At 40.2% G+C, this 13044-nt stretch overlaps 1 protein-coding gene and 1 long non-coding RNA gene across 2 annotated transcripts in view; both read right to left on the bottom strand.

Moving 5' to 3' along the window:
- The window catches only part of CDH4 (cadherin 4), a 406749-nt gene that overhangs the window by 371416 nt on the left and 22289 nt on the right, over nucleotides 1–13044 (bottom strand). The gene's annotated exons all lie outside the window — the stretch shown is intronic.
- LOC146428581 (uncharacterized) overlaps nucleotides 11698–13044 on the bottom strand; it is a 6826-nt gene continuing 5479 nt past the window's right edge. Inside the window, exon 2 of the long non-coding RNA XR_014856041.1 lies at nucleotides 11698–12541. This is a non-coding gene — a long non-coding RNA (uncharacterized LOC146428581). The remainder of the gene's footprint in view (nucleotides 12542–13044) is intronic.

Raw genomic sequence — 13044 nt, 5'->3', positions numbered from 1 at the left:
AATAGCCAAGACTTGTCCTATATGATTTATGCCTGTTGATCTGTGATTAACCACCAACACCACAGCAAGACCTACTGCAGCTCATACTGTAATTGGAAGTAAATTGACTACTTATAATAAAAAAAAAAACAAAAAACCACCCCCACACAAAAAAAAATCTGTAATAATGAGTATGGTATAGACCACATTTCCTCAGAGCTTTGTGAGCAACATGCATTTGTCTCATCAATCACAGAGCTGCATTTTCATGTCAATCAATCACCACACTAATGTGCTGCTCCACTTTCCACTGTAAACATGCATTTACTTTGCAGAGATTGTTACAGAAAGGGGGGAGAATCGGCACTTGCCTCTCAGAGGGTGCTGCTTGAAGAACTGAGAAAGTCAATATTTATCTGATGAGAGGTGAAAAAAAAAAACCTGAGGTAAATTTTCTCTTTAGCAGGGAGCTGGAATAGGGAGCAGCTGGTTCAATAGCTCACAGTGCCACATCCCCTGGCCACCAGGGACATCAGTCAGGAGCACCAAGACACAGATCTAGAGCACACCAGGAACACCCTCAATCTCCCCAGGATAAGGCAGATTTCTGCTCTCACTCTTTGCATCCAGCTCTCTTCAGAGTCAGCTCAGCTGCAGGTTGGAGGCTCATGCCTTATGGCCTCTCGATAAATCTCCTCACTCTTCTCCACTCCAAATACTTACACACCAAAGAACTGTAAAACAGGCTTATGTGAGCAAATGGTGCAAAGCCTGCTCGCCTTTAGGAGCCAAGAAGGCTGTTTATAATTAGCAGCAAAAGCATCTACAGCGTGGAACTGACAACTCTCTATCCAGCAGAAATCAAAGTGTGGTGCCAGCAACATCCAGAATAAATAAAAATCCCTCATGAAGTTCACACAGAGGAACCTTAAGACATGTTTTGATGTAAATGTGCATGTTGGTTTTACCATTATTTTCTTCCTTCTCTGCAGATCAGCACTCTTATATAAGAAAGAAACAACAGATACTAGGAGGGGTGAACTCCATCAAGATGACTAATACATAAATGCAACAAATTCCCAAATAAAATCAGAACAGCAGACAGGAAATCAACAACCACAGTGCATGTGTGTGTGAGAAGGCAGCCCTAGGGCAGCTTTAGTTAACATCTCAGCAAGTTACACAAGGTTTACATGGCTGTTTACTCTCCAGATCCATAAAGCTTGAGTAGTTACAGTACAGAAACAGCTCTGTCACCACATGTTACCTACACCTCACCCCAGACACATTCTCCAAACAAAGCAGGTTTTTCATGCCCTTCAGAGCAGCTAAAAAAGCAGCAGCATCTTCACACTTCCAGCCTCACCTCCTCAGTGCTGATGCTCCTGTGGTCAGCATTGCTACAAACAAGAACACCCCCGTATCTGCTCACCACTTTCACCAAAAAACAGCACAGTGCCTTCCACAGCACCACAAGCCTTCCTTTACAAAGCTTTAAGCCCACAAAGGTCAGAGATGGCAGGCCAGCTCAGAGCTGAGGTTTAGGTGCCACATCCCTGGGAAGGAAAGCAGAGCCACACACAAGGAACTCAAGTCCTTCCTTGCAGAAAATGCACATTTAAATACAAAATACAGACAAGGCAGCACACTGAGCATCTCAATATCGTGACAAATCAAAAAAACTAGACAAAGAAACCAGAATTCTGGCTGCTTTGTGGGTATTCTCACCTGCTTGGTAGTCACAGCCTGAGCTAGAAGCACAGCCTGAATCCTCAGCTTCCCCCAGCAACCACTAACTCCAGCTCGCCTCTACCCTCCTTACAAGCACCTCACACACCTGCAGCTCATCACCCCACAGCTGCCCCCAATTTGGGCTGATGATTGTGGGTCCACAGCCCAGTGGCACAGCTGACCCCAGATCACAGCTGCCCCCAATTTGGGCTGATGATTGTGGGTCCACAGCCCAGTGGCACAGCTGCCCCCAGTTTGGGGTGATGGTAACTCCAGGTGCTGCCAATATTCCCCAGGAGCAGAGGATCACTGCCCCATGTCTGCTCAGAGCCTGGGCGATGTGGCATCAAACCCTTTGCAGCTGGGTGGGAGAAATTAAGTTTTTCTGGAGATTCTTGTGCTCTGCTGAGTAAGGAGGATGCTGGGAACCATCAGAGCTAGAAACTTAAGAGAATTTTAGGATTAACTACAAATTAACTTGAGGAGGGAGAGGTGTCTCCCATAATTTTAGAATTACACTATTAAATTCTACCCCCTGTAGTTTATTGAGCTACCTGTTACGTGCCAGAGAGTCAGAATCACTTCAAATGCTTAGGAAAAAAATGTGTATTTTTAACCTTTTGTTAATGCGTTTTTCTGCACTTATAGGGACAGAAATATGAAATAGGGCTTAATTTGGAGGAATAGAGAGCTCGTTCATGTGGGAAGCATCAATATGTTGCTATAATGGGCTTTTAATTAAGCAGACATTGCACAGCACTTGGTAAGATCAAGTAAATGCTGCTAATGTTTCCTCCACTATTGCCCCTACTCTGCAAAGCATAATGCAATCAACAAAATCAACTGAGAGAATTACAAACTTTATTGAATTTTCAAATCTATGAACAATAACAGACCCCAAAACTTCTTATATGCCAGTAGATGGCAATCTTCAGATGGAGTAAAAATGTGTCATTAGCAAATGTGAAATTTCAAATTAAAACTGTATGAGAGAAAAAAAAATCAAGTCAAGGGCTGAAATTCCTAAGAAGTTATCAGAATCACTCAGGCTTCATTTTATAAAAGAGAAAGAGAAGGCAGAAAATGTTTTTTTATTGGTTTGGTTTTATTTTTCATCCTAAAGGTAAACTTTCTTTTTTTTTAACAATGTAAAGAAAGAGCGGAGACATACATTAGCATGAAAACGTAATCTTTTATTTTGGACAAGTGAAATATTTGAGGTTTTCACTAAAACTCCTATTTCTGGTTCCCTGGGGAGTCCCTCACATGGCCACAAGCCTGGGCAGTTTTTTGGGCAGATGTGCCCACAGCTGGGTACCCACCTTATCAGGGAAGGGAGGGAGGGAAAGGAATGATGGAAATGAGAGAAGTCTGAGGGGCTTTTTAGCTATTAGGAAATAAAACTCTGCATTCAAATTCTGCTTTAAAACTCAGTGCATCCCCAACTCACAACACATCACCACTAGAGTGCCTTGCCTTGTATTTAATTCCTGCTCTTCAGAAAAGCTGAACTTGAAATTCTTCTTACTGTTGGTTCTTGATGTTTTAAGACCTCAGGACATCATGAAATGTGATCACACTTATAACAGCAGAAAGAAACCCAATAAACAGTTTCAATATCCATGCTGATGGCAGCTCAGTGTGCATCCATGGCAGTGCTGGTAGCTCATACAGCACTCGACTGTGTCCACTGGGAAAAGAACACTTTACAATGCATGCAGCAAAAACATTTTTTCTATTTGACACCATATTTTTGAATAAAAAGTAACAATCATAGGATGTAAGTTAAAAAAATATATATTTTTTACTTTGCCAAATTCAAACACAAACATTTGCATGAGATTTATTCCAAGACAACCCCTCCCACACTCATGCAAAACAACTTCTACTCTCTCAAGCTTGATTTTTTATTTTATATATTTGTATTTCCTCTTCACCTTGAAGCAGCCCCGTTTTATTCAGACATGGAATTCCACTGTTGCTCAGGAACATTACTTCTCTTTTATATTCACAGGGGTGAGATAAAAATCAAGCCTAATCCAATGCTAATGCAGCTCTCAGGGCCACCCTCCCTGACCACCATGGCTTCTCCCATGAGCTCTGGGAAAGTTTTGACTTCTTGGAGAAGCCCAGCTGCTGTCACCACATCACCAGCAGCAGAACACTGTGCATGGTTTGCTCTCAGCAATTCCTGCTCTGCCCAAGGGAATTTGCTCAAATGAAAATGGGTTCCTGCTGTAGGATCACACTGTGAGCTGGAATTACATCCGAAACTGGATTTGTAATAAATGTTGCAAATTCACTGCCTGTGATCTTCTTGGAAGAAGAAAAAAATCATCTCAGACATAGAAACTCTCCAACCTGGCACCTGAACTCTCCAAAGGGAACTCCCAAGCCTCCAGAGAGCAGAAATGGGACAAAATCTGTAACAGCTGGAGCAATTTTCTTGGAATTAAAATTAAAAAGCCTGACAGTGTCATAAAAATAAAAGATGTCAGGAAAAAAAATGATGCAAAGGATGTTATTAAAGCAAGGTTTATGGAGTTTGAGAATAATTACAGATAATGTGTATTTATTATTCCTGCAGGATCAATCCATGGCACAGATTTTCCTGTCTGAAGCCAAACGTTCAGATACTTTTCATGTCTCTAGTTATCTTTGCTCTCAACTCCCACTCATCTCCCCAGTGACACATTTACTGTTTCCATTTGTGATATATCAATACCCTTCATTTTATTTATTTCACTTTTCTCTTTACAAGAGAAAAAAAGAAGGAAGCTTATTTTAATCTTTGATAACAACAGCCAGCATGACATCTTCTCCATGATACAGCCAAGAAAAATCAGTGTACTTGTACACCATCAAATACTCAGATCTTCAGCCTTTTCAATGAACTGCCTCAAAATACAGAGCTGCTCTGCCCAACACTATTTAATTTCCTTCCTTTAAATCTGCAGGTATGCCAATCATGAATAAATTTTTCATGCCAAATAGGAGAAAAGCAACGAGGAAAAGAAAAAAAAAAGAAGCCTTTTTGTGCTTCTGAAAAACTTTTAGAAGAATTATTCTTGAGGAATTAATGGAAAGAAACTATTTTTTATACACAGTATTAAGTGATTAAAAGCTTGTTCATCACTTTGCTTAGTTTAATTTTAGAAAGGCCTACTTGCAGATTCTTTGAAATGCATAATTAATTGATAGCAGCGTGGTTACATCAGTGCAGAAGTGAACGATAGATGTGAAGTGGTTTTTCCACAAAAAAAACCACCAGCAGCACAGGGCACAATTACAATATCTGATTCACTCCGCCCTCCAATGAAGCTGTTTGATCTGCACATCTGATTGCACAATCGGCCATAAATATCCCTTCCATTAAAATTCTGACTGGTTTGCAACTCATTTCAACTCGTGCGAGATTCTTTTTTTTGTCAATTGGATCTGACAGAAAAATTAAAATAATCCTCTTTTACCTCTGCATTATCCTTTAAGTACTTAAGTTTTAATTATATCTCAAGTCTACCTGAAGACATTTCGGGCAACTTCCAGTAACGTGCATAAGCAGTTGAATACAGTGTAAAAGTGCATGTAATTTCCAAGTCCCCAGTTGTTAATGAAATCCCAAACATTCAGATTTTAATTGAACTAGATAAAGATTAAGAAGCTTAGCAGCAGCTGGCATTGCGAATTAGTTCTCAGCAGATTTTTATGTTGTACTCTAAATCATTGCTTTTGTAATCTTCCTAAATTGTCCTTTATCTTGCTAATGCAGATATGATTCTCAGAAAGCATTAGGCTTCCACTGTTCCCATTGCCTGTAAAATCTTAAACTGTAAAATCTTAATAGTCTTTTTTTAATAAGTATTATGATCTATACGTATAATGCGCATTCCGTAAAATCTTCCTGTAATTAGAAGAAAAGTTTTTAGGTTTTTTTACATGACCTGTTTCACAGATTAGATTTATTAAATAGCATAAACTGTTGGAGCTGCTTTAAGACCTATTTAGAGCCGTCTGGCATCAGATGAAAAAACAGTGTTAGACCCAGCGCTCGGGGCTCGGCTCTCCGGGAGCTTCATTAGGAACTTTCCTTCTCCTTCTGCTTCAGGGAGCTCAGCATAAACAGCTTTATGTTGCCTAAACACCTCACAGTGTATTATATAATAATTATTATTATTATCAATCAAACAACGTTTTGCTTGCAGGGCTTTGCAAGACTCAGGGAAAGGATTCAGATGAACACCAGAGTTCATCGTGTTCCTTCTTTCCACATCCTCTTCCTGCACCCCAAACGTGATGCTGGGAAGGGCTTTGCACTCACCAGGTTTTCCTGCAGGCTGCAAACTGGTCTGTATTTGAAATTGCCATGACAAATGTGCTCTCAGGACCTGTTCATGCCTTGTAACAGGTCTTACGAGAGTTACAAGTGCAGTTATTGCTTGCATAGTAAAAGGGGTTATATTTATGCATCTCACTTGAGGATGCACTGTTTTTACTCACACTAATGCAGATAAAATTGGAGTTCATGCTTTATGGGGGAAGTGTGGGGGAAAATAAAAGAAAAAAGATAAATACTACTACTGCTACTACCATCATCAAAAAGCAAGTAACACTTCCATTTTTCTCCTACATTAAAAAAATCCCAGCTATTTTTCCAGCTAATAGTATTGGTCTTTGAAGTCTGTTGGTAAATGACCAACTAATGCAGTTACGTATGCACTGAAGAAGAAAATTATAAAGAGATAATACAGCCAACTGGCATTAAAATTTTGAACAGAATGGAATTTTAACAGTTCCGCTGAGGTCTTTTAATATTAAGAATCTTGGCTGCTCCAATTTTCTTCCTAGTAAAGGAAACATTTGGCAGAGTAACAAACACAAATGTCAGAAGAAAGGAAATATCTTCACCTGCACTTGATGACTTATTTATTTATTTATTCATTAGAAGTGTGATGGTGTCTGGACTTTAGTGATGGCATTTCAGTGAGTTCTGTTGCCCCAGCCTCTTCCCAACTGCATTTCCCCTCTTCCCAACTGCGTTTTCCCTCTTCCCAGCTGCATTTCCCCTTTTCCTAGCTGCATTTCTCCTCTTCCCAACTGCATGTTCTATCTTCCCAACTGCATTTCCCCTCTTCCCAGCTGCATTTCCCCTCTTCCCTCCCTTGCTGAGCTCCGCGGTGCTGTGGGCACCTGGCGATGCTCAGGATGCTCCATGGCAGGGACAGCAGATGACAAGCAGAGCGATCATCAGTCTATACCTGTCTTCAAAGAATTATGTTTGGTTCAGCAAGCTTGGAGATCTCTGAATGAGAGATGCTCTAAGTAGCGCTAAGCAATTTTCTCTCCCTCAAACCCAAATGAAGCCGCGAGCTCCTCGCGTCTCCTAAGGCCCCTTGTTACTCTGCCATTTCCCCTCTGCAATCTTCTCATTCCAGACTCTGACATTCTGGCAGCCCAGCTATTTTCAGAAGCTATTATCTGAGTCTGAAATTGTGATTTTTCTGCTGGGTCTTTTTTCCAAGCAAACATTTCGCTACCTAAACCTCAGCAAACTTCCAAGCAGATTCCTAGACACAACTCGGTTTTTTGTTGGGTTTTTTCCCTTTTTTTGCCATAAAACAAGGAGTTAAGTTCACAATGCTGAATTCTCATTTAAGCCATTTTCCGAAGTACAGCTCTGAAAGTGACTTCAGTACTTTTGCCTCAATTTGCTGAGCTTTTTATAAAATCTTGACAAATTTTTTCCTAACACTAAATAACACATTCTTTGGATGTTCCAAGCTCACACAGGGTTTTCTGATGCTGCTGCTGATTCCAAGGTGCCCTAAATTGAGCATTTATTGAAGAGCCTGTTATGAATTTTGTCCTTCAAATTACTCCAGTAAGAGCAATGGAACTTGGCTGCCAAATTGCTTCCAAGGCTGAAGGATTTCTTTTACTTCAAGACAGCCTGTAAATAAGAACTTCAACCTATTTTTTTTTAACACAAAATAAATTATGCAAAAGAATTTGACACCAAAAGGAATTTTGTTATGGACTTTATTGGGAATATACTGAGTTCCATCCCTAAGAGCCCATCATCCCCCCTGTGGCTTTATCCTCAAGTTTCTTCAGATTTACCAATGCACCTTGAGAACAACAGGAGCGAAACCAGAAATCTTTCATTTAGAACAAAAATGAGACATTTAATTTTCCTAAACATACAGAGAGGCATGTACAAGATTAATCATTCAACAAAATGTTTTTCTTATTGCATGAAAATACGCAGGGTGGGAATGCAAACAAATTATAATTATTTGGACTCCCGTTAAACAGACTAGTGAGCCTTATAATTAGTAACATAATCACTTTAAGACAAATACACTAAATAAAATAATGGATCCTCAGCAGCGCTCCACAGAAAAATGCTAACAAATTATGCTTTATTAATTAGCTCACAGCTTTATCAAAGTTTGGAATTCTGAACCTCAGAGAGTTGCCATCTTTTTTGACTGGAGGGTTTACTCTTGGCTGAACAGAGGTGCAAGAGCAGAAAGGAACTTCCATGGATTCTCACACAGCTTGAAGATCTGCTGGTGGGGATGTTGATTATCCAGGACAATGGATCAATAAAATTCATGTATTCCAATCTTTCCCCCAAACACACACCCACCAGCCCCAATTGATTTCTCTGCTGGCTAACGACCAACCCAGATGCTCACTGACTTGGAAACGACTGACCAGCACTGAACAGTGCTGTGGCCACATCCAGTGGATCAAAGGGACTGAAAAGGGCTGGATAAGCTGTTTTTCTGATATATAACCACAGATGCAACTACTTCTGTTACTCAAATCCTAAGGCAAAGAATGCTTCATCAACTGACTGCCAGAGTTGTTGGAATTAGCCACTCAAGTACCACTTGCAGGCATTAAAAATTCTTCAGAAAATTTCCCATTTAGGTGTGTTCATGTGTTGCCCTACATGTAAAAAAAGGAGAGAAAAAACAAAAAACCAAACAGTAAGGAGCTGACACCACAACACAGAGAAGGAATGCCTGCAGCAGCTATAAAGGGAAGGCAGAAGTGGGGCAGATCTGTGCCTGGCCAAGCAGCTCAGGCAGGAGCTGAAGCAGAGAAGATGCCACGTTAACCCCCAACATGCACAGCAGTAAAGATGCTCCAGGATCAAAACTCACCATGGGCCAAGGTCACTTCAGAGAAGACAAAAAAGGTTCAGCAATGACCTCACACTAAAAGTTCATAAACCCATCAGAGGAATTTACTAATGAAAATTATTTCATCTGAAGAGCTCTCCTAAGCCCAAGTAGAAATCACAGGTTTCAGTGAGTCTCCACAGAGAAGCAGAAAATTACATTTTTAAACAGCACAGAAAGTTAAAGGATTTATAAGCAATATGGGGGTCCTTAACATGGGGTCTTGTATGCCCAGGGGCCAAGTGATAGTGGGGCCTTGCAGAACTGGGCTGAACAAAAAGCTCTCTATCATTCAAAAAAGATCTTCTGAAAGAAAAGCAGGTTATCGTAGTCCTTGATAGAATAGGAAGTTCTTAGAAGTTTGTGGCTTTTTCACAGCATCACAGAAGAGTCAAGGTTGGAAAGGCATCAAAAAATGAAGTGGTCCAACCTCAAAACTTTTATTTGTTGATTACTTGGTAAATTGGTCTATGACTTCAGTTAAAAACACAAGCTCTGACTTGCAACCAGAGATACACTTTTTGTTGGCAGAATAATTTCAGCAATACAGACCCCAAAGATATCATTCAGCTTTTTTTAAGCTAGGAATTAAGAATTAATTATTAAAATAACTTTCCTCAAAAGATATGCTGAAGAGCCACATCACCAGCAGGTATTATTTCCCAAATTACCCAGCTGTAGACAAAAATCCCACCCCACCATCCACAAAACCCAGGTGCTCTCTGGACACACACAACAGCTTGTGTGTGTCCAGAGAAAAAAATGAAATGAAATGAAATGATGAAAAATGAAAAAAATGAAAAATGAAAAAATGAAAAAAAATGAAAAATGAAATGAAAAAAAATCCATTCCCCCCCTCTGTTTTGCTCTCCCTCCTATTGTACAAAACCAATTTGCCTGCTTTCAGACTCTGGCTATGATTACTTTGTTTTCCCTTCATCTGAATGCAAAGAATAATCTCGGTCATGGCTACCGAGATAAAAGCCACGAGAATTCATTTGTTGTTCCCCACAGACACGAGATGTTGGTGACACCTGCACTGCCAGGAGTGCAACTGCACACCCAAAGTGAACTGCTTCCCTCACACACCCAAACACACCAACCCACTTCATTCATTTCTCTAATAATTGCACCAGTTTCCTGGACAAACACATAATGTCACAAGAACAGATCTATCCTGACAACCAAGGCCAACTGCATAATGCTTGTCTAAGTGGCAATAAGATTCATTAATTAGGTTGCTGCTTTAGAGTGTTTTCACCCTGCAGCTATGTTCTGCTCAAGGGTATTTTCAATAGTATTGAATAGATGAAGCAATTACTAAGCAAAATCCACTAACTGATGGCCAGTGTCAGATTCCTCAGGCCATGCTTTCAAAGGGTCTATATACATATATTTACTTGAATGAGTGATTGAATTTAAGGGAAAAAGGCAAAGCAAAGCAAAGGAAAATCCCAGCTGGGCACAGCTTAGGTGTTCTCCACTATTAGAGGTGTGATCTCTAAACCAGAACTCCCCCACAGCAGACACAATTAAGATACAGAAGGGCTAAAGACACCTGACTGCACATGCAAATCAGGTTGTTTTGCTATCTAAAGGCACATACTTAACTCTCACAATTAATGGCATGCAAAGAAAGCTTTATCTACAATTATTTGCCCTCTTCACTGACAGCAGTATAAGCAACTTGTAAAAATAGCAAAAACTGGATTCCAACTGAGTGCTCCCTGTTCAGGTATCTGACTTGCAGGCTACTGTTTTATTCCAGTAACACTATTTTTATAACATGACATAGTTCTAAGCATTTAAATTAAATAAACACAGCACAAATATTTTGGCTCTACTGTAAACATGTGAAAAGATTTTCTTGTGAATTGTCGGGTTGGCTTTTTTTTTTCCCCTTTCTGCTGCCTCAGTTACTATGATGTTTAGACTGTGCCTCATTAAAGTTGGGAGCAAAAGTAGAAAAGTTTTCAGCAGAAGCATTATTTTCAAAGTTCAGGATATCTGTAATTCTAACTGATCTTCCACCTGGCATTAAATCTTCAAAGAATGTCAAAGAGTATCTTAGAAACTTGAGATGCCTGGCTGTATACAGAGAAGGAACAGATGCACCTCTGTAATTTGCCCATAAATAAGTAAAAATGAACCCATCAACTTTTCAGGGATACTTGCATGCAAGCAGGCAAACACATCCTTTTTTCCTTTATTTGTGTGTTTGTGGTTTTGGCTTTTTTGTTGATTTTTTTTGTTTGGTTGTTTTTTGGGGTTTTTTTTACAGTTTTAAAATATCTTTTGAACCAGACCTTACAGAGTGCTGGTAAAAAGGGATGTGTTTGTTTTTAGAAACTTACTAAGCAGCACTGCCATCTCATAACCTTCTGCTACTGCCTTTGGCCTCCAAATTCAGGAGGACCCATCTGTGGCAGTAAACCACACATGCACGAAGTACATAACTTCTCCCAGAAATAGTGAAAGCTCCGTCTGCAAGAGCTTTCTTTAAGGTCACAGCAAGTCAACTGCTGAAGAGAAGTTATCACCATAAATTAAACTATTCCTGAAACCCAGCAGACACTTTACTGAACTCTCCTAGTTGCCCCCACTCCTTTCCATCTCCAGTTTTAGGCATGCCTCTGAGCAGAAGTGCACACCCTTCTCTGAGCATTTATCTAGCTGAGCAAAGAAGGGAAAGAGGAGAAAATCCATCAATTTGAAAGTCATTTAGCTAAATTTTTCAAATGGAGAAAAGTTTCAAAATACAGATCTAAAATGCAAATTGTGGCCAGTCCAAAACCACTTAGAGCATCCAATTCTGAAACTTCATCTTTATTATTTACACATTAATAAACACATCCTGAATACTCTTCTTCCAATGGATTTGACCTGTTTATTTAAGATGTGATATAGGAGAAATGGACTAAAGGACGTGAACTTAAAAAAATCCTTGAAAGTCACCTGTGCAGCAACGACACACAATTTGTGGCTTGCAAATTCAAAAGGAGTCAGCTACACAACGCAGGTGAGGAACTCCCACAGCAGGAAATCCTTCAGGCTGATGGCATTCCCGAGCTTGACAAAAGTGTGTCTGGGTGGGTGATCAGATGGGGCATCACACTGCTGCTTTGTTCTCTTCAGTAGGCTGTGCTGGGTTCTGTAATGAGCCTCAACGTCGACGTCTGAGTAACACATCGAGGAAGGAATCCTTTCATTCCCTTATCGAGAAGGCGCAGAATGAAAAGAAACAAAGAAATCAGCTGGTTTCTGCTAAAGCGTTTCGGTGCCAATTATGAAGTTGAGAATGGAGTAAGATGTACATCAGTGGCTGACAGCACACTGCAGATATTATTTCCCCTTATCTTGTCTCATGATACTGGCACACTTCTCATTTTCCTCGATGTTTTCTAGTCCTTCTTCAGGGCTGCACAAGGAGACACAGAAAACTTCTGGCAATGTCCCAGTCAGCTCAGGCTGTCTGTCTGCTCTAAAGGCCACGTGTGTGACCACTGCCTCCCACCTGGGTCCAGAGAGGTGCAAGCTTCCATTTTTTCTTTCATTGCATTCTCCCATTCATAGATGTTGAAGCCTGAAGAATCTTCTTTTTCAATTATTCAAGTCTAGAGGTTGCCTTTCTTCTGCCCTTTCTGAAAAAAACCATGTCCTTAAAGACAACAGCACAGAGAAACCCCAAAGCAAAACCAAAACACAACACATCAAAAATTCCTGAACAGATTTCCGTATCACCCTGCTCTAAAACAACAGCTGAGCAGGAGACTGAACAGTTACCCAAAGGCATCTCCTGTTTGTTTTATTAATTATTGACTTCAAGATAAAAGCAGGGAGACCCCACACATGGCCAGGATCCCACTATGCCATTTGCTTTATAAACTCATGTCAGGAAAGTCGTGATCTCCACCTCAGAGATTATTTGCAATCTAAGAAAAGATCAAGAGGTAGATACAGAGGAAGACAAGTGCACAACTGAACCAGTATTAGTCAATAAGTAAGTACAAAACAATACACATTTAGTTTGCAGGCTGTTTTTATTTGAAGACATTTATTTCTGTCACCTCCTTAGAGAACTAACAGTTATTCATCACATGTGCACCTGAAAGGAGCAGGATGTCTGATACCTGAAAGGCATTCA

This window comes from Lichenostomus cassidix, chromosome 20 (genome assembly GCF_008360975.1).
Source record: "Lichenostomus cassidix isolate B80296 chromosome 20, HeHo_3.0, whole genome shotgun sequence".
Taxonomy (NCBI): domain Eukaryota; kingdom Metazoa; phylum Chordata; class Aves; order Passeriformes; family Meliphagidae; genus Lichenostomus; species Lichenostomus cassidix.
The sequence above is the reverse complement of the archived record's forward strand: the minus strand, read 5'-3'. Positions and strand labels throughout refer to the sequence as shown.